Raw genomic sequence first — 26,555 nt, forward strand, 5'->3', positions numbered from 1 at the left:
TTTCGTGGCGTATAGTTAGACTTGCCATGTTAAGTATGGCCGTCGTTCCCACGTTTAATTAGAATTTTTTTTTTGTTTGCGTAAGTCGTCCGTGAATCGCGGGATGGACGTAATTTACGTCCAAGTCTAAACAATAACGTCCTTGCGACGTCATTTCGCGCAATGCATGGCGAGAAATTTAGGGACGGCACATGCGCAGTTCGTTCGGCGCGGGGACGCGCTTCATTTAAATGAAACACGCCCCCTACCCGCCCAACTTGAATTCCGCGCCGTTACGCCGCTTGAGATACACTACACCGCCGTAACTTACGGCACAAAATCTTTATGGATTTGAACCAAAGCCAGGTAAGGTACGGCGGCGTAGCGTATCTCAGATACGATGCGCCGGGGCAGATGTTTGTGGATCTGCCCCACTGTGTGTATTTCTTTGCAAATGAGAGAATTGCTGAAAACCCCCGTGAGGGAAACTCTTTGATTTTGATCTTTCTTTTAATATAATAGGGCAAGAAAAGCCCTCAAAAAGAAAATAAGCAAGTGGTGATGTCCTTAAAAGTTCTATCACTTGAAGCAAGTTCTCACAATTACATTTTTTAGGTATGCTGTGTAAATGGGAACACAACAAACATCTAGCTTTGGTTTTACATTTTAAATTTCACAAGTTTGATGGACACATCTCTGTTGGGTTTTAACCACTTCCATACAGGGCACGTATACACCTTCCCGCCCAAGCCAATTTTCAGCTTTCAGCACTGTCGCACTTTGAATGGCAATTGCGCGGTCATGCTACACTGTACCCAAACAAAACTGGCGTCCTTTTTTCCCCACAAATAGAGCTTTCTTTTGGTGGTATTTGATCACCTCTGCGATTTTTTTTTGTGCGCAACAACTAAAAAAAGACTGAAAATTTTGAAAAAAAATATGTTTTTATTTTTTTCTGTTAATTTTTTTGTAAATAAGTACATTTTCTTTCAATTACGGGCACTGATATGGCGGCACTGATGGGCACCGATGAGATGGCACTGATGGGCATCGATGAGGTAGTACTGACGGGCACAGATGTGGTGGTACTGATTGGCGGCGCTTGTATGCGGCACTGATGGGCACACATAGGCGGCACTGATGGGCACACATAGGCGGCACTGATGGGCACTCATGGGCGGCACTGATGGGCACTCATGGGCGGCACTGATGGGCACTCATGGGCGGCACTGATGGGCACTGATGGGCGGCACTGGGCACTCATAGGCGGCACAGATGGGCACTCATGGGCGGCACTTATGGGTGGCACTGATGGCTACTTATGGGTGGCACAGATGGGCACTGATAGGTGGGCACTGGGCATGGATGGGCACTGTGGGGTGGCACTGATGGACACTGTAGGGTGGCACTGATGGACACTGTAGGGTGGCACTGATGGACAATGTGGGGTGGCACTGATGGACACTGGGGCGGCACTGATTTAGCTATGTTGCCAGTCAGTGCCCATTTGTGGGCACTGATTGGCATCTTCTTTTTTTTAATGCTTTTTTTTTTTTTTTTACAGACTTTTTTTTTTTTGCCCACCCTGGTGGTCCAGGGTGGGCATCCCTGGTGGTCCATGTGGCGATCCGAGGGGGGGCTGCGCTGATAAACAATCAGCGCGAACCCCCCCTGTCAGGAGAGCCGCAGATCGGCTCTCCTCTACTCGCGTCTGTCAGACGCGAGTGAGGAAGAGCCGACAACGGCTTTTCCTGTTTACACCGTGAACAGCCGTGATTCGACACGGCTGATCACGTGGTAAAGAGTCTCCGTGAGAGACTCTTTACCGAGATCGGTGTTGCGGGGTGTCAGACTGACACCCCGCAACAACGATCGCCGCGATGCGCGCCCCCAGGGGCGCGCAGCGGCTCAGAATCCTGAGGACGTCATATGACGTCCGGTCAGGATCAGACAACCACTTTGCCGCCGTCAATATGTCATTGGCGGGCGGCAAGTGGTTAAATACGGTCTATGTGACTATGAGGGAGATTTACCTCACCCATTAGCAATGGGAAGTCATTCCACCTGCAACACACAAAAACAGTAGTGGAAAAAGTATGAATAATAACAATGGTTTTATTGCTCTCTTTCTTCCGGGCTTGTTGACACCTACTCCTTTAATTTCCCTTGTGTTAGAAGAACAGGAAGTGAGGAAAAATCTCCCCAATGGAGCTACAGAAAGAATTTCATACCTGACAGAATGTGATCTCTTTTATTGCATCCAAAAAAGAAAACAATTAATTTGTCTATACAGGATTACAAACTAACTGCACGGGTTTAAAAAATGTGTAAAAGATCAAGTTGGTGCCAAATAAAATGTCCTGAGCTTGACCTGGACCTTGTCTTCCCCATAATACTGTATAATACTGTTTAGATGTCTTTGACCTCATGGTTTTGAACCTGGCTGGTTTTTGGTTCTTCTGTGGTTTTCTTTTTATTCCGTTCACTGGAAAGCACGTTATCTAGCTGTTGACTGTTCCCACAAATTGTTCAATAACATATCAAGGTTTTCAGTATTTGTTTCTTGCAGTTTTTGTCCCTGACAACGGCCTTGCTTATTATTTGCCACTAACAAAACTGTTTTTGTTATGGGCAACATTTCAAATAGACCTTGCATGGAAATTTAAAATTCTTACACCATGACTTACATTCTTTAACCACTTGCCGCCCGCCAATGACAGATTGACGGCGGCAAAGTGGTTGTAGAATCCTGACCGGACGTCATATGACGTCCTCAGGATTCTTAGCCGCTGCGCGCCCCCGGGGGCGCGCATCGCGGCGATCGTTGTTGCGGGGTGTCAGTCTGACACCCCGCAACACCGATCTCGGTAAAGAGTCTCTCACGGAGACTCTTTACCACGTGATCAGCCGTGTCCAACCACGGCTGATCACGGTGTAAACGGTGTAAACAGGAAGAGCAGATCGGCGGCTCTCCTGACAGGGGGGGCTGCGCTGATTGTTTATCAGCGCAGCCCCCCCTCGGATCGCCACATGGACCACCAGGGATGCCCACCAGGGAAGGGCAAAACAAAAAAAATTGTGAAAAAAAAGTCAAAAAAAAAAAAAAGTTTGAAAAAAAAAAAAAAAAGGTTGAAAAAAAAAGTATGGGGGAAAAAAAAAGGATGCAAAAAAAAAGATGCCAATCAGTGCCCACAAATGGGCACTGATTGGCAACAAGTAAATCAGTGCCGCCCCACAGTGTCCATCAGTGCCGCCCCACAGTGTCCATCAGTGCCCATCAGTGCCACCCCACAGTGCCCATCAGTGCCACCCCACAGTGCCCATCAGTGCCACCCCACAGTGCCCATCAGTGCCACCCCACAGTGCCCATCAGTGCCACCCCACAGTGCCCATCTGTGCCGCCCATGAGTGCCCATCAGTGCCGCCCATGAGTGCCCAGTGATGCCCATCAGTGCCGCCCATGAGTGCCCATCAGTGCCAACTATGTGTGCCCATGAGTGCCGCCTATGTGTGCCCATCAGTGCCGCATACCAGCTCCGCCAATCAGTGCCACCTCATCTGTGCCCGTCAGTACTACCTCGTCGATGTCCATCAGTGCCATCTCATCTGTGCCCATCAGTGCCACCATATCAGTGCCCATAATTGAAAGAGAAAACTTACTTATTTACAAAAAAATTACAGAAAAAAATAAAAACTGATTTTTTTTCAAAATTTTCAGTCTTTTTTTAGTTGTTGCGCAAAAAAAAAAATTGCAGATGTGATCAAATACCACCAAAAGAAAGCTCTATTTGTGGGTAAAAAAGGACGCCAATTTTGTTTGGGTACAATGTAGCATGACCGCGCAATTGTCATTCAAAGTGCGACAGTGCTGAAAGCTGAAAATTGGCTTGGGCAGGAAGGTACGTAAGTGCCCTGTATGGAAGTGGTTAATCAAGTATACTTGACGTGATTGCACACCTGTGGGACATCACTTCTCACAACCGGACCACACTATAGAAGACCTCAATGTTTTAGTTCCTAAAGGGAATTTCAGAACTATCCAGGAAAGGAAAACATTTGAACTAAGAATGATAATTCTTTTTGACACAAAAACGAATGGCCTAAATTTAGATATTGGTTTCCTTACCCATTATACTGCCGTCTTATGACCCCCCTCTGTGACTAGCATCCCCCCTCAAGTCTATAGCTCTCCCTCTGTCTTATCTCACTAACTCTTCTGCTATCTTTATTACCATTGATTTGTATGTGTTTGTTTTTCTTTTTTTTTGTTCTCTTCCTTTCCCTCCATTTTGCTTGGGGCCCCCAAATTCATTCAAACGGCCCTGCTTACTACTGTACTATATGAAATTTGTGCAATATTGTGTGAGTGCCATTTAGTGCAGTAGTACAATGGAACCAAGCTACTATGATGATGCACCCCCAGGGAGTGGGTCCATACCACTCAGGGCTCAAAAGATGCAGGTTTAATCTTGCTGGCCATCATTTAACTAAAAACAAAGACAACATATATTTGCAGAAAAGATTTAGGCCTCATGAACACAGGACGTTTTCTAAACTCTCCTAGAAATCTTTCCTCCTGCCAGCAGCGTTTTGGCAGAAAAAAAGCCTGGCTCTTGTAAAAGAGTCTAAAGCTTTTACAAGCTCTTAGGAGCATTTACTGGTGTCAAGAGCTTTGGCGATAATTCATTTCATTCCCCATAATAATAATTAATTCTGGCTATTAAAACGGATCAAACACTCAAGTGCTAAGCGTGTCTACCGTTTAGGTGCACTTTTCTCTGCCAAAACTCTGCTGCTCCTGGACACACTGGCAGTGTTTTTTTTTCCTGTTTTTAAAAGCCCCTACCACTAAATGCTGCTAAATTTGTGTGTGCATGGACACATAGGATAACATTAAGGGGATTTTAGGGCCAGGAAAAACAAAATGCCTGATGCCCCTAGAAGCAGCTGCCCTGCCCTATAAAAAACACACACCAGTTCTGGGTTTGCTTTTCCCAAGAAGCATTGTCTGACGTGAATGATGCCTCACACAAAAGAGCTCTCAGAAGACCTACGCTTAAGAATTGTTGAATTGCATGAAGCTGGAAAGGGTTATAAAAGTATCTCAAAAAGCCTTGCTGTTCATCAGTCCACAGTAAGACAAATTGTCTCTAAATGGAGAAAGTTCAGCACTGCTGCTACTCTCCTTAAGAGTGGCCGTCCTGTAAAGATGACTGCAAGAGCACAGCACAGACTGCTCAATGAGGTGAAGAAGAATCCTAGAGTGTCAGCTAAAGACTTACAAAAGTCTCTGGCATATGCTAACATCCCTGTTACCGAATCTACGATACGTAAAACACTAAACAAGAATGGATTTCATGGGAGGATACCTAGAGGAAGCCACTGCTGTCCAAACAAAAACATTGCTGAACGTTTACAGTTTGCACAAGAGCACCTGGATGTTGCAGAGCAGTACTGGCAAAATATTCTGTGGACAGATGAAACCAAAATGAGTTGTTTGGAAGAAACACACAACACTATGTGTGGAGAAATAGAGGCACAACACACCAGCATCAAAACCGCATCCCAACTGTGAAGTATGGTGGTGGAGGCATCATGGTTTGGGGCTCTTTTGCTGCATTAGGGCCTGGATGGATTGCTATCATTGAAGGAAAAATAAATTCCCAAGTTTATCAAGACATTTTGCAGGAGAACTTAAGGCCATCTGTCCATCAGCTGAAGCTTAACAGAAGATGGGTGTTGCAAAAGGACAACGACCCAAAGCATAGAAGTAAATCAACAACAGAATGGCTTAAACAGAAGAAAATACGCCTTCTGGAGTGGCCCAGTCAGAGTCCTGACCCCAACCCAATTGAGATGCTGTGGCATGACCTCAAGAAAGCGATTCACACCAGACATCCCAAGAATATTGCTGAACTGAAACAGTTCTGTAAAGAGGAATGGTCAAGAATTACTCCTGACCATTGTGCACGTCTGATCTGCAACTACAGGAAACGTTTGGTTGAAGTTATTGCTGCCAAAGGAGGTTCAACCAGTTATTAAATCCAAGGGTTCACATACTTTTTCCACCTGCACTGTGAATGTTTACACGGTGTGTTCAATAAAAACATGGTAAAATATAATTCTTTGTGTGTAATTAGTTTAAGCAGACTGTGATTGTCTATTGTTGTGACTTAGATGAAGATCAGATCACATTTTATGACCAATTTGTGCAGAAATCCATATCATTCCAAAACGGTATACATACTTTTTCTTGCAACTGTAAGGTGCTTATTCAACATAAACTGCTTAGTATTTGTACTTTTAATGGGATTCTGATGCTGAATAAAACTCCTAAAAATCCCAATGTATACAATATGTATTAAATGTTTTAATGTATATAAAACAGTAAACACATTTTTTAAATGTGACTACTGTCAGGCCTCGTACACACGACCGAGTTTCTCGGCAAAAACCAGCAAGAAACTTGCTGGGAGATATTTTTTTGCAGAGGAAACCGGTCGAGAAACCGGTCGAGAAACTCGACGAGCCAAAGAGAGAGCAAGTTCTCTATTTCCTCGACGGGAATGGAGAAACTTGCCTTGTCGAGTTCCTCGACAGCCTAACAAGGAACTCGACAAGGAAAACGATGTGTTTCGCCCGTCGAGTTCCTCAGTCGTGTGTACGATGCTTAAGGATTTGTATTTGTCTTTTCAAACTTTAACAATTCTTCATACATCAACACCAAAATTCAATTAATGAACCTGCCAACAGGAAGTGAGAGCACAAATATGACCTCATCTTCTTAATTGTCCAATCATCAGACTAAAGGGTGTGTTCTTTACCAATCTGAGCAGGGGAGTTAAGACCTTGGCTATGTTTTCTGGCTAAGGGATGGTTTACAAGATTGGCTGAGCATCTGACTGGAATGGCCTTTAGCCCTCTTTTACATGACAGGTCAAATCACATGACAGGTTGCACCCTATTGTCAGCAATGGCACTGTTCGAGACCCAGACTTTGCAGTGGCACATGGATTTGAAAAAATAGCGATTTCAGGTGAAATTTGCATAGACATATGTGCATGAAGGCGCACATATGTCTTCAAAGCCGCACTGACATGCAGCTTTGAAATCATGCGATTTCAGATGAAGTCACATGATTTCAAAGCCGCATTTAACCACTTAAGGACCGCCGCATGACTATATAGGTCCTGACTTTGAAGAGGGATATCTCGGTAATGGCAGCAGCCGCTGCCACAACCAAGGTATCCATCTCTTCAGGAGGCAGTCCTGTAAACGATAATGGTGGTCTTTGTGGCGCCATCGCTGCAAGATCACCGTTATCGGCGGCGGGAGAGGCCCGCCGCTCTCCCGCGCCCTCCACGCTTACCGGAGCCGTCAGTAGTGGTGGAGGCGATCGGGTCCTATGCGTGGCTGGGTATGCATACGAGTGAGGGCAAGATGCCCCCCACCAGCTAACTTTACTGTTGTCTTATTTTTTTATTTAACCACTTCTATACCGGGCACTTAAACACCCTCCTGACCAGACCAATTTTCAGCTTTCGGTGCTCTTACACTTTGAATGACAATTACTCAGTCATGCAACACTGTACCCAAATTTTTTTTTTGTCCTTTTTTTCCCACAAATAGAGCTTTCTTTTGGTGGTATTTGATCACCTCTGCGGTTTTTATTTTTTGCGCTATTAATGAAAAAAGACCGAAAATTTGGAAAAAAAAAGATTTTTTCTTAGTTTCTGTGATAAAATTTTGCAAATTATTAATTCTTCTTCATAAATTTTGGCCACAATTTATACTGCTACATGTCTTTGATAAAAATAACCCAAAGTTTTTGGAAATTATTTGGTCTGTGTGAAAGTTTTAGAGTCTACAAGCTATGGTGCAAATCTTAAAAAATTATCACATCTGATCACACCTGATTTACTGAAGGCCTTTCTCATTTCTTGAGACCCTAACAAGCCAGGAATACACACAGATGGCACTGATGAGGTGGCACAGATGGCACTGATGAGGTGGCACAGATGGCACTGAGGCAGCACAGATGGCACTGAGGCGGTACAGATGGCACTGAGATGGGTACTGATGAGATGGGTACTGATGTGCACCAATGAGGCCTGTGTACTGGTGGACACAGGTGGGCACTGATGAGGCGGCACAGATGGCACTAATGAGGCGGCACAGATGGCACTAATGAGGCGGCACAGATGGCACTAATGAGATGGCACTGAGATGGGTACTGATGAGATGGGTACTGATGTGCACTGATTGACTGTGGCACAGGTGGGCACTGATGAGGTGGCACAGGTGGGCACTGATTGCAGATGTGCACTGAGGTGGCAGGTGGGCACAGGTGGTACTGGTGGCACAGGTGGGCACATGTGGGCACGGTGGCACAGGTGGGCATGGTGGCACAGGTGGGCACGGTGGTACTGGTGGGCACGGTGGTACTGGTAGGCACAGGTGGGCACGATGGTACTGGTGGGCACAGGTGGGCACACGGTGGTACTGGGGGGCACTGTAGTACTGGGGGGTACTGTGTGGGGCACTGTAGTACTTTGGGGGGCACAGGTTAGTCATTTATTTTTATTTATTTTTATCGCTGGTTACTTGCTTGATTTCTCTCCCCTCCTCACACGCGGTGTCTGTGTGAGGAGGGGAGAGCCGGCAATGAGAGATGATCTCATATGTTTACATATGAGATCATCTCTCATTGGCCGCACAGATCGCGCTGTAAATAGCCGCTGCGATTGGCTATTTACCGCGATCTGTGTTTGGCTGTGTCCAAGGGACACGGCCAGCAGAGCAGCTCCCCGCTGCGCGCTCGGGAGCGCGCACGGGGAACGAGCAAAGGGGCGGCCGTAAAAAGACGGCCTGTTAGAGATTGAGAGCCGCACTGCGGCCATACAAAGTCGTACGGCCGTCAGCTAGTGGTTAAAAAAGTGTTTTTTTTTTCCAAAAAAAGTGCACTTATAAGACAGCTGCTCAAATACGGTGTGACAAAAAGTATTGCAATGACCGCCATTTTATTCTCTAGGGTGTTAGAAACAATGTTTTAAATGTTTGGGGGTTCTAGGTAATTTTCTAGCAAAAAAATATTGTTTTAACGTGTAAACACCGAGTCTGAAAACAGGCTTGGTCATTAAGTGGTTAATGCCTATTTGTGTGCCTGCAGGTTCTGCTACCTGCCTCCTCGGGATAATCAGCTCTCTGGCAGATTTTGTGACTTCCTGTCTCAGCCTGATTTAGCCTAGGCCCACATGGATCTGCTTTGTCTCTCTCACGTTTGGCCTCTTTCACAGTCTATCCCATCTACCACCATGTTCCCGGGCTTTTTCCTGTTTTAAATGCTCCTGCCCCTTTGCCAGTCCTCATGGGCGGTGTAGTTCAGCTCCAGCTAATCTACATAAAATAATCCTGCTTTCAGCGCGCATGTCCCAGACTCCCCATCATTTTTGTATGAGTTGTGTAATGACTAAGTTGTGAGACACTGCCATCTTGTGGCAAGAAAACAGTTTTGTATGACAGTAACATTGCTCAGTATTACACTACTATATCCTGATCATAGATCATGATCAAATCTTCCACCAATGCAGAAGAAATGTGTGAGGAGCTACAGTAAGTACATAAGGGAGCAAATCTGAAAAATAAAATATACTCAACTTGAAATCTAAATCCAAACTAATGAAAGGCAAGCATGTGCAATACTATATACAATGTACTTTAGAATTGGAGGAATTCTTATAAGCTAAAGGATAAAAAAAAAAAAAGACACTCATATAGCAGCATTGCTATTCTGTGGTTTCCCTGACAGCTTTGAAAATGTTATTACACCACTGGATTCTTGTCCAGATAATGAGCTTACCCTGGAATATGCTAAATGCAAGCCTGTCTGTGATAATGTTAATATGCAGTGTAAACAGGTGAATGGTTTGTGTGCCAGAAAACAGGTGACCTAAAGGTAAAGTGCAGAGTTTGGAACACTAAAATGAGTCAGCAGGTAAACTTTACTTTTGAACTTGTACCTAAAGGCAGGGCCGCTGATAGGGGGGACCGCCGGTCCTCCTGTAGGGGGCCAAAGCACACATGGGGGCCTGGACAGGGAGGTAGATCGGTGTGCTGTGACAGTTACAGAAACAATGCTGTTGGGTTTCAGCTGCTGGAGGGAGAGACAGACACAGCATCATTTCTGTACCTGCCACAGCGCACCAATCTGCCTTCCTGTTCGCGCCACATATGATCCTGCCGTAGGGGCCTGAGCTGCCCCTTCCCCCGCAACATTGCCAGTTTTCCTCTCCCGGAAAACAGAGGGATGTGTCAGGACACTGAGAGCAGGGGAAGGGGCCTGTGAATATGTAATTTACTGGCCCCTTCCTAGAGCTGTCTTAAGGCACAGTCACTTCTGCGAACTACCCAGGGCTCCTAGGTGCATGGGGGGCCTTTGCAGTTTCCTCCATGCAGTTTTCTGGCAACAGTTCTCCTCACTTTGGCTGTCTCTTTTGCAATACTACAGGTCAGTTCTGTTATCTGTCTCTCAGCTGTCTTCAGTGCTCTCTCCCTTCCCGGCATCTTCCTCCCCGCCTCAGCCACTCTGCTGTCCTGCTCCCTTTTATCCACAGATTCATCTCTGCCTGTCACACTGCCTCTCAGACCTTCATTATCCCTCGCTCCTTTCTCCCAGCTGGTTTTCGGACATCTAGCAGCTCTGCTAATTTATAGCCTCTTCCCCGGTCATCCAGAATTATTTTCCTGACACTTTCCAACAATAGTGCCTCCAGTGTACTTTCCCTGACTCGCCGGTGTGAGTCCCAGGATCTACTGTACGAATCCCCCACCCTTCACACCCCTAACACTGTCTCTTTACTAGTCAATGGATATCACTCCCTCTTCCCCTCCCTGCCAGACAGCCCATTTACTTTTTATACTGTGGCTGATTCTTACCCGCCGACAGTATTCCCCATGCCCATCCCAGACCATCCCTTTCCAGTCCCCCTGACACCCATCTATTTGCCCCCCCCCCCTTTCCCTCATGCCAACACAAATCCTCCTCTTTTTTTTATCCCGAGGTAAAGCATCTTACTACTGCTGCTGGTTGTGTGGGTGGAATGTGTACTGCGTCAATCCGTGCTGACCCTCTTCTCCTATTTATCCCATGTGATTGGCACAGTATACATCCCACCCACACAAGCAGCAGCAATAGTAAGATGCTCCACCTCAGAGTTCTTCCTTAACCCCTGCAAAGCATCAGAAGAGAGCCAGAAACTCTGGAGGGGAAGGTAGAGGGGCCCCAAAGCACCCTCCCCATGTTGAGGGAATGTGGCCTGGTATGGTCCAGAAGGGGGAGCTTGTTTGCCCCCCCCCCCCCATCCTCCAGGCTGCATGCTCGGATAAGGGTCTGGTATGGATTGGGGGGGAAACCCACGCAAATTTTTTTCTACTTTTTGCGTGCAGTTCCCCTTAAAATCCATACCAGACCCAAAGGGCCTTGTATAAACTGGGATGGGGGACCCACGCCGATTTTTACCTTGATATTTCATCTATATTGCCAGGAGCCAGCAGTACATTACAGCCGCAAGCAAGTTTAAATTACATTATTTCCTTTAGAAATGTCATTTTGTTGCGGCACTGTTCTACACATTGCACAGGCAGACTAAGGGGACCCCCAGGCACGATATTTAAAGAAATTTTTTATTTTTATTGTTTGACTTTAATGTCCAGAGAACAACGCATACCTGGATTATACTACCGTTCCTTATGGATGGGAAGCTATCTGCAGGTGTATGCTACAAATCCTGACCTGTGCTGATCAGACACAGCAGAGACAAGAACATATATATGCCTAGTACCGATAATGTCCTTGCAGAGCGGACATATCCCCCCATACGATTGTTCTGTGCAATGCATAGGGGCCCTTTCGCTGGTGGACATATCCCCACTCTGCAAACACCTCTCTCCAACCAGCATCAGTCTGCCCCAGTCAGCTCTTTAGAGCGGGCTGCGGGAGTACTAACACTGGGCGACACTATAACAATCCATATTAAATACATCTTCATAAAATTTCCACAACAAGCTGCAGCCATCTTGCTGCAAATGGGAGCCACTGCTGCCTATGTTCCAGCCTGAAGCCTGACAGCTGTACTTCGATCAAGAACTCTGCTTCAGCTAGCTGCTTGTCTGCTGAGCTCTGCAGCCTCACGGTGATCCTATGGAGGTCTATATGGGTTTATGCCAAGCCATGATTCACTTTTAACTAGTGATTGCATTGTTATTGTCTTTTATTCTTTTTATTAAATCACTTCAACTAGATTAAATTGTTTTCCTGACTGTTCTATAAATTCTATGACTGACCTTACTACATAGAGACCAGTCAGTTTTCAGCTTGAATCAGTAGCGGTTTACACAATAAAAAGACAATTTCTAACTGGTTATCTGCCAGCACTCATTGTAATCTGTTTTAATATAATATGTTTTGTCTATGCACATTTGTCTTTTTCGGTTTTCATTGTAACTGTGTTTTCAATATAAATATCTCTCAGCAACCATAAAAAGATTATGGGCTGGATTCACGTAGATCTGCGCATTTTTACTGCGGCGTAGCGTATCGTATTTAAGTGCTGTATTCACAAGTGCAAGTGCTGTATTCACAAAGCACTTGCCTCCTAACTTACGGCGGCGTATCGTAAATGGGGCCGGCGTAAGCGCGCCTAATTCAAATGAGGATGAGGGGGGCGTGTTTTATGTAAATGATCGGTGACCCGAAGTGATTGACTTTTTTTACTAACGGCGTATGCACCATCCGTGTACATATCCCAGTGTGCATTGCTCCAAAGTACGCCGCAAGGACGTATTGGTTTCGACGTGAACGACGGCCATACTTAACATTGGCTACGCCACCTAGGGGGCAGCTTTATCTTTACGCGGCGTACCTCTTACGGAAACGGCGTATCTTTACTGCGACGGGCAAGCGTACGTTTGTGAATCGGCGTATCTAGTCATTTACATATTCTACGCCGAAATCTACGGAAGCGCCACCTAGCGGCCAGCAGGAAAAATTGCACCCTAAGATACGCCGGCGCAGGCCGTCGTATCTTAGCTAGGTTTAAGTGTATCTCAGTTTGAGCATACACTTAAACTTACAACGGGCTTAGATTCCGAGTTACGTCGGCGTATCTACTGATACGCCGGCGTAACTCTTTGTGAATCCAGCCCTATGTTTTTAAACGCACATGATAATCTCAAATTTTTTGACTAACAGTAAATAACCCTATTGCAACAGGGAGATCAGTAATAAAGACTACAGCTGCTGCAGATTCTCTTGGGTTGCAGAGTTTTTAATTACGGTTCTGCTTCATGAGTTTGTAAGGCATTGGTCCAGAAAACAGAGTATGATGGACAGCTTGCTTTCCCCAGAGATTCTGACGATTTACTCACCAAGTCAAAGTTCAAGAGTGATTCCTCGGCCCTGCCTGTGTAAATAATGGGAAGATTATTGGCTACCTTGGACCAGTTAGAACAATTCTTTCCACCCTGATATAATGTCAGAATTAAAATAACAAAAACACATATTTTGTGTGTGGTAAGTTTACAAGGACTGACAAGCAGTGGATAGACATTGGTTCGCTTGCCAGTGTACATTAATTCGTTTCAGGGTTAGAATCTGGGGTGCACCAGTACTGTATGGTTAGTTGGTGATGAATGCTAGATATGTGCATTCCCGTTCGTACGAATGTTATTTTCGTACGAAAATGTTCATTTTCGTACCCGCAGAATAATGTGTACATACGAAAAAATTATAGCACCAAAATTCGAAAACGACGGAATTACGAATGAGCCGCATAACGAAAAACCGCAAATACGAACGAACGATCCGACGAAAATACGACAAAACGAAAACGGCAAAAGAACGAAAATGACATCTATAACAAAAGATTTGCATTCTGTATCCTGTTTGAATCCCCTCTCTGCTCGTATCCTCAGCCGTATGTTCACACGACATCCACAACAAAAGATTTGCACTCTGTATCTTGTTTGAATCCCTTCTCTGTTCGCACCCTTAGTCGTATGCTCATATGACATCCACAACAAAAGACCCGCACCCTGTATTTTGAATTCTTTTTTTCTGTTCGTATTTTGGATTCAACAGAATGCAAATCTTTTGCCACAGATATCACACGAACACACGACCGAAAACACCAAAAGAAAAAGGACCCAAAACACAGAATGCAAATCCCTTGCCACAGATGTAATTTTCGTGTTTTTGAATGGGCAGTGAGTGTAGTTAGTAAAGCAGCTTCTCTTTTGTGCTGAGTAGTACAGTAAAGCCAAATAAACTTTTCTGTGGATTTTCATCTGAAGGGAGATCAGTTGGCCAGACTTTTGAACTCAAAAATGGTTTTCTGATGGAGTTTAAAAACGAACAAATTTTCTGAGAACGAACGGAAAACGATAGTTTTTATGTTTGTTGTTAAAAAAGTCTGACCAAGTGTATGGGGCTTAACAGTAGTTAATATGGATGAGCCGCGTGTTGAAAGTGCCGCGAATCCCACGATATATTTACGAAAGTACAAAATGACGAAAATCCTTTTTCTGTTCGTATCTTCAGTCGCATGTTCATATGACATCCACAACAAATTGTCATAGATGTCACACGAACACACGACCGAAAACACGAACAGAAAAAGGAATCCAAAACACAGAAGGCAAATCATTGACGAAAATTCACGAAAATTATTGTCTAACAAGTAACGAACATGAATTAAACAGAATAACGAACCATGTACGAAAAAAAAAACGGTAACGAAAATACGAAACGATCGGAATACGAAAAAATCTCGTCGTACGAAAAACGAACGGGAACAAACAGGAAAACGGGCGTCTTAGGAAAAACGAACGGAAACGAACCTATGGAACGATACGAAACAGAACAAAAAAAAACGAAAACATTTTTCTGTGCACATGTCTAATGAATGCATTCACATTATAAGTAGAACAAGGGGAGAGTGGGGGGAAAAGGGAGTAGTGGCTGAGGTTACCCCTATATAATCCCCACTCAAAGGGGTTTTTCCTGGACTATCTCGGTACTAGTAACAATAATTAACAATATGAAATACAAAGGATTCATTTATTTATAAAAAACAGGTATACAATTAACATGTTAAAATCAAAAGACAAAGAACACTCAAGGATTGCCCAAGAGTCATCAGCAGTTGTCGATTAATAGATTGGTCGGAGTCTCGACTAGTTTCGCGCTTACCAGCTTCCTCAGGAGAACCAATCTATAGAGCAAATAATACAATAAAAACATGTAAACAGACTAATTCAGTTAAAATAAAGTCACATTATAAGGTTAGGATACAGGACCTGACTGTTGTAAAGAGAGTTTTTTTTTTTACTTTTTACATTCTCATATTTTCTTGATAATTTTTTTTTTTTTCAAATCCTCTGATATCTTCCCACGCACCAAGCATATAGTAATGGGCAAAAGGAAATGTATCTGTTCTTCACATCCTGGTGCAGCTGTTTAAATTGGTAAACCTTCCCAGATGTTTCCACTCTTCTTCTCCTGATTTTGTAAGGTGATGTATAGAAGGGAATCTCTCCAATAACTTCACAGACAGCAGTAAAAACTTTGCAGAAGTTCTTTTAGGTCAAAAGGCAGCGTCTTGTAGTCCAGGGGTTGGCAACAGGTCAATCACAATCTACCTTTCTATTGCGGCCATGTGATGGGTAGATCACCCCCTTGTGCCAGCTGCTTATTTCTGATCCCACCTGCCACCTCTCAGACCTCAGATAAGAAAAGCAATAATTAATAATAAAATGTCTTTCAAGCTACTGCCAAGATGGTATGTGACTCTGGTGAAAGTGAGGAGATTTGATGGCGGATACATTGCCTGTGTGTGGGAGGGAGTGTGATGCACCTGGAACCTTCATGTACATGTGGTGGACCCAGGGCTGCTGATAGGGGGGGACCACCAGTCCTCTTGTAGGGGGCCCTGGCTCACAGGGGGGCCCAAACAGCAGAGGGAATCAGTGCAGTCGAATGGAGGGGGCAATTACCAGGTGCCCTATGTGACTCTCTCCAGCAGCTGGAAACCGGTTTCTCTTCCTCCCGCCGACTTTCAGCTGCTAACAAATTGTAACCCTGTATTGTTTTAATCCCTTAAAATTTTATAAAAAAATGGAAAAAAAATTGTAAAAAAATAATTAGTAAAAATTGAAAAAAAAAACAAATAAAAATTTCAAAACTTTATGAAATGTTTTTGTTCAAAAATGTAAAAAAAATAATTTAAAAAGGGCCAATTCACACAGCTTGTCTGTTATCTTTGTGTCTGCTAAGAATGATTTTAGTATATTTAAAATGATTGGAAAAAAAATAATTTGTAAAAGTTTTAAAATATCTTTTATTCAAAACATTATTTAATAAAAAAACTAGATATATGAAATGTTTTTGTTTAAAAATGTAAAAAAACGAATTAAAAAAGGGCTAATTCACACAGCTTCTCTGATATATGTGTGTAAAGTAATGATTTTAGTATATTTTTAGTGAAAAATATTTGTTTTGATATATTTGAGGGGGGGCCCTGCCAGGTAGGCTGTATGGGGCCCCGTGATTTCTAACAGCAGCCCTGGGTGGACCTGCCCTAGAATAAAAAAAATTTGGGAACAATAACTTTAGTTACTCAGGATATAATGGGACAGAAGTTACTAATAAGGCCCTGGAGAATTTTGTTCTATTGCATTGAAGTTACCGTGGCCCAGTATAAGAGGTCTCTCTTGTCCCATTTATTAAACACGGCCAAAGGGTTGACCCCTTAGCATTAGTGCTCACATACATTTCCCACAGTGAAGTAATGGCTTTTAAGGCCCCTTTCACACGTGCGAACCGTTCAGATCCGCCTGTCAATTTTTTCAGGCGAACCTGAACGGGCACTCCATGTACCTCTGTGGAGCATCGGATGACATCCAATCAGCCCCGATCCGATCCTCTCCGCAAAAGTGTGACGGATCCCCCTATAGAGGGGAGCGGAGATCTGACTAGTCATCCGCCGGCTCAGCGGGGATCAACAGACCGATCCCCGCTGAGCAAGCGAATATCCAAAAACGGATCTTCCCGGGATCCGCATGTGTGAAATTACACGTGCAGCGTAGAAGAAATAATGCATAGGTGGGACGATACTTTAGAGAGATTTAAAGCAATATAAGGGAGAAATGGCTAATTTTTAGGAAGTCAGAAAAATTTACCACTACTGAGTATAGAAGAACGTGAATAAGAAGCAAATATTATAAGTAGGAATAAGAATACATTAGAGGGTATTTTCTCTAGTGTTTTTTTTAGGGAGCTAGTATTAAAAACATGGAACATTTGTATAGCTGGAAGATGGACCCATGGGAGTTTTTTTTTTTTTTTTTGTGGGGGGGTGATCTGGAGCATTGTTAGATACAGTAAATTTGAAATGAAGTTATTAAATTGTGGTATATTTAAGTGCAATTGTAATATACTTATTTTTATGGAATGAAAATAATCAAGAGAATAAAAAAAAAGAAAGTGATCGGTTATTGCAGAGCTGATGGATGAAAAATAACTAGTAAAACAGGCAGAGTGTATGGTGCCAAGCAGGCCATGTACCCGACCCGTGGGTACAGGGCCTGCTAGGCACAATACACTGAACCTGCTTTACTAGTTCTTGTGATCACATTTTATGTACACATCTTGAGCGATGTTTGTACCTTTTTTTATATATCTACGCTTTTTTATCTTTTGATGGACTTTGCACTGTTATATTGTGTTAAAATTCATATGCATACCCCTCCTTGATATAACACATACACCTGGTATTGGTTGTTACATATATTTTCAATACTAAGTATCACTCGATCATATGGTGTCATTTGATCTTCAGACATTATTGATCACTTACTACTGACCTCTGCATTATTTACTCCTGACTCCTGCACACTACACTACATACTATTGATCTCTGCCTTCTGCGTTACATGCATGCTTAACCCTTTAAGACACATCTCTATTACCTAACTTTGTATTGTGAGTTTCCCTGCAGAATATGCGGAACGGATGAAAGTAAACCTACACTATATTTCCAAGGTATTGGTCCGTCTTAGTCCATAGGGTTCAATATTGAGTTGGCCCACCCTTTACAGCTATAACAGTTTTAAGTCTTCTGGGAAGGCTGTCCACAAGGTTTAGGAGTGTGTCTATGGGAATGTATGACCATTCTTCCAGAAGCGCATTTGTGAGGTCAGGAGGTCAGGCTCACAGTCTCCGCTCTAATTCATCCCAAAGATGTTCTATCGGGTTGAGGTCAGAACTCTGTGCAGGCCAGTCAAGTTCCCCCACCGCAAACTCACTCATCTATGTCTTTATGAACCTTGCTTTGTGCTCTGGTGCGCAGTCATGTTGGAACAGGAAGGGGCCATCACCAAACTGTCTCCACAACGTTGGGAGCATGAAATTGTCTAAAATGTCTTGGTAGGCTGATGCCCTGAGGCCGCGTACAGACGACCAAACATGTCTGCTGAAACTGGTCTGCGGGCCAGTTTCAGCAGACATGTTCGGTCGTGTGTAGGCCCGAGCGTGCAGGATTCCAGCAAACATTTGCCCGCCGGGCCTTTTCCCAGCGGACAAATATTCCTGGACTTGTTTTAAAACAGTCCGCTGGAATCCTGCCCGCTCGGATATGTTCGGTCGTCTGTACAGACCTACCGTACATGTCCGAGCGCCCGCCATCCCTCGCATGCGTCGAATGACTTTGACGCATGCGTGGAAGCATTTAACTGGCAGGCCCGCCCACGTCGCTGCGTCATCGACGCGGCGACACCGCGGACACGCCCCGCGTATTGTTTACGTGCGGATTTCTGTACGATGGTTAGTACAGCCATCGTACAGAAAGCCCCGGGCAGACATGTATGGTGAAAACGGTCCGGCGGACCGGTTTCATCGTACATGTTTGCTGGTGTGTACACGGCCTAAGAGTTCCCTTCACTGGAACTAAGGGGCCAATCCCAACCCCTGAAAAACAATCCCACACTATATTCCCCCCTCCACCAAATGATTTGGACCAGTGCACAAAGCAAGGTCCATAAAGACATGGATGAGCGAGTTTGGTGTGGAGGAACTTTACTGGCCTGCACAGAGTTCTCACTTTAACCCAATAGATCACCTTTGGGATGAGCGGAGACTGTGAGCCAGGCCTTCTTGTCCACATCAGTGCCTGACCTCGCAAATGTGCTTCTGGAAGAATGGTCATACATTCCCATAGAGACACTCCTAAACCTTGTGGACGGCCTTCCCAGAAGAGTTGAAGCTGTTATAGCTGCAGAGGGTGCGCCAACTCAATATTGAACCCTACAGGCTAAGACTGGGATGCCATTAAATTGTATAATGTGTGTGTCAAGGCAGGCGTCCCAGTACTTTTGGTACTATAGTGTAAATGACCTCATCTGTGTTTTGCTAGTCCTTTGTAGTCTAATTATCAGGCTGGTAATGGACTGGTGACCAAACTGCATTCATTGCTCTGTGTTCAGGCATGCATTGCTCAAACATTGGGGTTGATGCATGGAAGTTTTGCTCAGTAAGTTCATTGCAGGCGCTGGGGATGCCATCACTGAGCTCCGACTTGGGAGAGAAGTGGATCTCCTGGATAAACAATAATGTTTATGTGAACTTAGTTTATATTACGGAAAAAAACAATCTCCCTCTGCTTCTCCTCCTTGTCTCTGCTCTCTCCAACATGTGTTGTTTTGGACTTTTTAGAGGCTGACAGATGGGATGTGTCATGTTAGGAGGGGTGGGAGGGCGTCTTAAGTTTTAAACTTTCTCAATGAAATGAGGAGGTCTCCATCCCAGTGCAATGCACTGGAAAACACATATGAATTTACTGTATTAACCATTTCAGGGGCAGCGATTCTTACTTCTGGCTTGCGCATTGTATGCATTAAACTTCTGTGAGCTGATCCAGCAGCTGCTTTTGATTGCAGATATGCCGAATAAGCTGCATTGCTTATGGATTTTAAAGAAATTTATTTTGCATAAATTTTTTTCATCTCAGTACTTTAAGGCCCCGTACAGACGAGCGGACAGTCCGATGAAAACGGTCCGCCGGACCGTTTTCATCGGACATGTCCGCTCGGAGATTTCTGTCTGATGGTTGTACACACCATCAAACAGAAATCCGCGCGGACAGGATACGCGGTGACGTGGCCGCGCCGCCGCAATGATGACGTGGCGACGTGCGCGACCCTGGAAGGTCAATGCTTCCACGCATGCGTCGAATCACTTTGACGCATGCGAGGGCTTTCAGGCCGAGCGGACATGTCCGGTGAGTCGTACAGACGACCGAACATGTCCGACGGACAGGTTTCCAGCGGACATGTTTCTTAGCATGCTAAGAAATTTTTGTCCGCTGGAAAGCGGTTGGCTGGACAAATGTCCGCTGGAAAACGGTCCGATAGGCCGTACACACGACCGAACATGTCCGCTGAAACTGGTCCGCGGACCAGTTTCAGCGGACATGTTCGGTCGTGTGTACGAGGCCTAAGATGCACATTTGTATTTGTGCATATTTTGCATGTTGACGAAATGGTCTCTCTTAGTATCACTTATATAACATGTGCATTACAAGTGACATTTACTATACAGTGCCTTGAAAAACTATTCACCCCCCTTGGCATTTTTCGTGTTTTGTTGCCTCACAACCTGGAATTAACATGGATTGTTTGATGATTTGCGTCATTTAATTTACAGAACATACCTACAACTTTGAAGATGTTTTTTTTTTATTGTGAAGCAAACAACAAATAGGACAAAATAACAGAAAAAGTCAACGTGCATAAAGTCAATACTTTGTAGATCCACCTTTTGCGGCTATCACATCTCCAAGTCGCTTTGGATAAGTCTCCATGATCTTGCCACATCTTACCACTGGGATTTTTGCCCATTCCTCATTGCAAAACTTCTCCAGCTCCTTCAAGTTGGATGGTTTGCACTTGTGAACAGCAATCTTTAAGTCTGACCACAGATTGTCTATTTGATTGAGGTCTGGGCTTTGACTAGGCCATTCCAACACATTTACATGTTTCTCTTTAAACCACTCAAGTGTTGCTTTAGCAGTGTGTTTGGGGTCATTGTCCTGCTGGAAGGTGAACCTCCGTCCTAGCCTCAAATCACACACAGAGTGGTACAGGTTTTGCTCAAGAATATCCCTATATTTAGAACCTTTCCCTCAACTCTGACCAGTTTCCCAGTCCCGCCTGCTGAAAAATATCCCCATAGCATGATGCTGCCACCACCATGTTTCACTGTGGGGATGGTGTTCTTTAGGTGATGTGATGTGTTGGGTTTGCGCCAGACAGCATTTTCTTTGATGGCCACAAAGTTCAATTTTAGTCTCATCAGACCAGAGCACCTTCCTCCGTACATTTTGGGAGTCTCAAACATGCCTTTTCGCCAACTCAAAAGATGCCATTTTATTTTTTGTTGAAAGTAATGGCTTTCTTCTGGCCACTCCAAATCTATGGAGCGTACGGCTTATTGTCGTCCTATGTACAGATACTCCAGATACTCCAGTCTCTGTTGTGGAACTCTGCAGTTCTTCCAGGGTTACCTTTTGGTCTCTGTGCTGCCTCTCTGGTGCCCTCGTTGCCCGGTCCGTGAGTTTTGGTGTGCGGCCGTCTCTTGGCAGGTTTGCTGTTGTGCTCTTTCCATTTGGTTATGATAGATTTGGCTGGGGACATGCACATTAATTATAGGCAGGTATGCTTGGAGGTAACTGATTCCTAATTGCAGAGAAACAGAAGCCCAGCATAGCACAAAGACTTCAAGTGTGTCTCAGCGATCAATAACCATCTTTTTAAAGAGGTTCTATCCTAAACCCATTACAACCACTTTAACATACAGGTAAGCCTAGATTAAGGCTTACCTGTAGGTGCAAGAAATATCTCCCAGACCTGCACGGTCTAGGAGATATTTGCAAAAAATCGGGTGCAGGCGCACTGAGTGTGCCGCTACTAACGGCATCATGCTGTTAGTGGCGGGAGTGACATCATTGCTGCTCCGGCCAGTCACAGCGCCGGAGCAGCGATACCCGGACGTCACTCCGGGTATCATGGCGGCGTCGGAGGAGGCGAACGAGGGCCGCTGCGGGGGCTTCGATCTCAGGTAAGTAATTCATAATGAGCTTGTATGCTATGCATCAGTGGCGGTGCGTCCATAGAGGCCCAGGTGGCGCCGCCCCCTCTCTCTTGCACCGCCACTGAATACAATACACAGATTCATGCATTGCATGAATCTATGTATTGTTGCTGCCGCCCACTATTCAGATGGCCCCTGGTGAGCGCCGGCCATCTGAATAACGGCAGCTGGTTGGCTTTGGAAGTGCCTATCAGAGCCAGCGGCGGGGGGGGGGGGGGGGGGGCAATCTGACTGGCAGCATTTTACAGGGCACAGTGGCGACAATTGATGTGGGCACAGTGGCTACAATTGATGTGGGCACAGTGGGGACAATTGATGTGGGCGTAGTGGGGACAATTGATGTGGGCACAGTGGGGACAATTGATGTGGGCACAATTGATGTAGGCCCAGTGGCTACAATTGATGTGGGCACAGTGGGGACAATTGATGTGGGCACAGTGGCTACAATTGATGTGGGCACAGTGGGGACAATTGATGTGGGCACAGTGGGGACAATTGATGTGGGCACAGTGGGGACAATTGATGTGGGCACAGTGGGGACAATTGATGTGGGCACAGTGGTGACAATTGATGTGGGCAAAGTGGCCCAATTAATGGCACAGTGGCTTCGTTTGATGGCATGGCACAGTGGCTGCGTTTGATGGCCCAGTGGTGACAATTGATGGCACAGTGGAGACAATTGATGGCACAGTGGCGACAATTGATGGCATGGCACAGTGGCTGCATTTGATGGGCACACTTCTATGCATACTAGCTCATTATGCCTTTGTCTTGCAGGTTGTCGTTTTAATTTTTTTTTTACAAGAGGGTTTACTTCCTCTTTAAACAAGAATACTGTTAGTTGTTAGTTGTTTTGGCTGTGACTGCCGCCAGCATTCCCAAATAGACACACTATCCTCTTTTGGCTATCCACTTATGGCCACCACCCGCCAGCATACACATGCTGGCGGGTGGTGGCTATATCGGGCAGCTGAGCCGACTCCCAACATAATGTGAACTTTAGGCAACACAATACCTTTGCCTATGATTCTCTCACTGTGTGGATGGTGGGAGGGGACCGACCCCCTTTTCCACCCTCCAGGCTGAGCAGCTTCATCCCCCCAGTCACTGACCTACCTGTTCCAGGCCTGACAGCCAGGGGACACCTGTAGCACTCTCTTCAGAGCAACATGACAACCAAAAAATGGCCCCACAAGTCTCGATGTGGTCAATGTTCTTCTACTGCCTCAATCAATACATGGCTCTTCCTGAGTCACAGACCCAATAAACTTCTTGAGGCAAAATGTGAAGAACAGTTAATGTTAGGCCCTGCCGGAGGCTGCTCGCATCTTTTGCAAAAGGACATTCCCTGTAACTCTGCTACTCTCCTCTGTCTGGGCTAGGAGAGGAGAAACTGAAGGGTGTATTAACTCCTGAGGTCTTCTTCTGGACTTGAACTGACCCATTGGGGCTCTCCTTCTTTCACAGAACTATGGTGGGGAACCCCAGGGCAACCAACTCTTCATCCTCCATCTGCTAGATGTTGCTTCTTCTCCTTCCTCTTCCTCCCACTTCCCTTCCTGGTCCTGCCTAAACTCCCAACTTTCTCCCAGGAGGAGGAGGCACCTTAACCACCTGCTTTACCACCTGCCTACAAACAGTGTAGAATTTGTTAGCTGGCTTACTGATAAGTGTGCATCTTGCTTTAAAAAGCTAGTTATTGATTGCTGAGACAATTTAAGGCAGGTGCCTGTTTATGTTACTGTTAATATGTCTCTTTAAATTCTTGCTGGTGAATTTATGGGTTAAAGTATCTTGATGCATCCCCTGCATTAAGGTAAAAAATGTCCCAGTAGCTATATTGCCTTCTCACTTCCCTGTAGTCCTATTCAGTGCCTGTCTGCAGCGATGCTGGTCTGTGTTAGTCTCCTCAAAGGACACAGCGGCAGCAGCAGAAGCCATTGGCTTCTGCTGCTGTCAATCAAACCCTATGTGGGGGGAGCCGAACCATTGTATGTGTCCTCGGACACACACCACCTAGCTCAGGAGCGAGCACCTAGCTCAGGTGTGCTACGTTAGCAAATGGCTTGTTATGGGGCACAAACAGGAGGAGGAGCCAAAAGTTAGGGAGTCAGGAGTAAAGGTGGTGGTTAACCCTCTGGGTTATGTGTAAAAGAGTAACCTTTATAGCTAAGAAGAAATGACCAGAGAGAAGGAGAAGCAGCCAGCTGGGAGTGAAACAAGACCTTTGTGTCTTCAGAAAATGTATGTAGTAGTTGGTGCATACCTCCCAACATTTAGAAAATACAATGCGGGACATCTTGTTGAGCGGGGGGGGTGCAAAGTTGTTGAGCGGGGGGGTGGGGGAACAAAGTTGTTGAGCGGGGGGGGGGGGATTTGGGGATCAAAGTAAGTTGTTGGGCAGGGGGGGGTTCTCCTACCTGTGCATATTACTCTGTCCCGACACCCCCCCTGCGCCATTCGACTGTAGCCTGCTCCGTATTTCTAGACGATCAATGACAGGCCAGCCCCACGCCGCACATGATCACCATACGCCCAATCACAGGGAACCGGACACCAAACATGGTGGTGGAACGCAAACATGGAGGCAGGGAATGTTGCGCCCGGGCCCTGTTTTGCGGGATCCTAGTCTAGTCCGCGGGACCCCGTGACAGACTTTGAATTGCGGGAGGATCCCACGGAATCCGGGACAGTTGGGAGGTATGGTTGGTGTGTTACACTATATGATTTATTATTGCTCTGTGTCTTTAAGCTCTGTTCCCTTCTGTCTAACTGAACTCTCTCTCCCACTGTAGTTCTGTATATTCCATTTCACTTCCTGTCTCTCACTCACTTTGCTCAGAATACACCATGCTGTAACATCTTTCCATGTGGCTTACAACACCAATGTTTTTCTACCTATGAATATCCTTCATTAAAGGGAACATTCAAAAGGATTCATCGTCTGTTTAATCCGTCCGCTGGAATCCTGCCCGCTCGGACATGTACGGTCGTCAGTACAGACCTACCGTACATGTCCGAGCGCCCGCCGTCCCTCGCATGCGTCGAATGACTTCGACGCATGCGTGGAAGCCTTTAAATGGCAGGCCCGCCCACGTCGCCGCGTCATCGTCGCGGACACGCCCCGCGTATTGTTTACGCGCGGACTTCTGTACGATGGTTAGTACAACCATCGTACAGAAGCCCTCTGGCAGGCATGTACGGTGAAAACGGTCCGACGGACCGGTTTCATCGTACATGTTTGCCCGTGTGTACCGGGCCTAACAGTGAGTTTATTCGTTGAGTTAAGCTGTCTGAATTGATGCAAGGGATAAATAGATCACCAGGTCGTGTAAGCCCTATATGAAGCTGGAGATAATGTTTATGGCCTTGTAGTTGAGTCAGAACAGTAGTTCATGTAGTTCAAGTAGTTCATGGTGCAGTGAAAGAGTCAAGAAAAGCTGGTTGAGATAAGCAAGTGCTTTGTGCTACGTTCTCAAAATGACTTTGTAGATGTGTATCGGGTCAGGTAGGAATAGACCATGTCGCTGGCTGAAGAGGAGACATACAGTAATCCTTCTAGACATGTATGTGGGGCTCTGAAGTGTAATGTGGCCTCTGGCCTGTGCGTGTAACCAACCCATACTGAAGTGAATTAATGGTTCATTGTAATGTCTTGTAGTATTCCTCAGTATCCCCTAGGAGGTGATCTGGTTAAACCTGCTAACCAGCTTCATTTTGTCTGTGCTGGGATTCTGGTATGTCTTACCTCCATGCATACTTGCCTGCAATGTATTTTTAGCAATGTATGTCCCTAGGTGGGAGCTCTGTTACATTAGTATTAGAATCCATGGCATAAAATGGCGGTCGTTGCAAGACTTTCTGTCACACCGTATTTGCGCAGCGGTCTTACAAGCAAACTTTTTTATGGAAAAAATACACTTTTTTAAATTAAAAAAATAAGGCAATAGTAAATTTATTTTGTATTGTGAAAGATAATATTACGCAGAGTAAATTGATACCCAACATGTCACGCTCCAAAATTGCATCCGCTCGTGGAATGGCGACAAACTTTTACCCTTTAAAATCTCCATATGCAACGTTTAAAAAATTCTACAGGTTACATGTTTTGAGTTACATAGGAGGTCTAGGGCTAGAATTATTGCTCTCGCTCTACCAATCGCAGCGATACCTCACATGTGTGGTTTAAACACCGCTTTCATATGCTTCTGCACACAAGCTCGGCGGGATGAGGCTAACTTTTTTAGCTGGCTCCTAGATTCCAAGCAAATTTGTCAAGCCTTGATATAAAGTGTTGGAGCGTCTATTTCTTTGATTTTAACAATAAAAAGGTAACAGAGGTTCCAAATGTTCAGGCCCGTCGCTACAGGACAGG

The sequence above is a fragment of the Rana temporaria genome, chromosome 11 (assembly GCF_905171775.1).
Source record: "Rana temporaria chromosome 11, aRanTem1.1, whole genome shotgun sequence".
Lineage (NCBI taxonomy): Eukaryota > Metazoa > Chordata > Amphibia > Anura > Ranidae > Rana > Rana temporaria.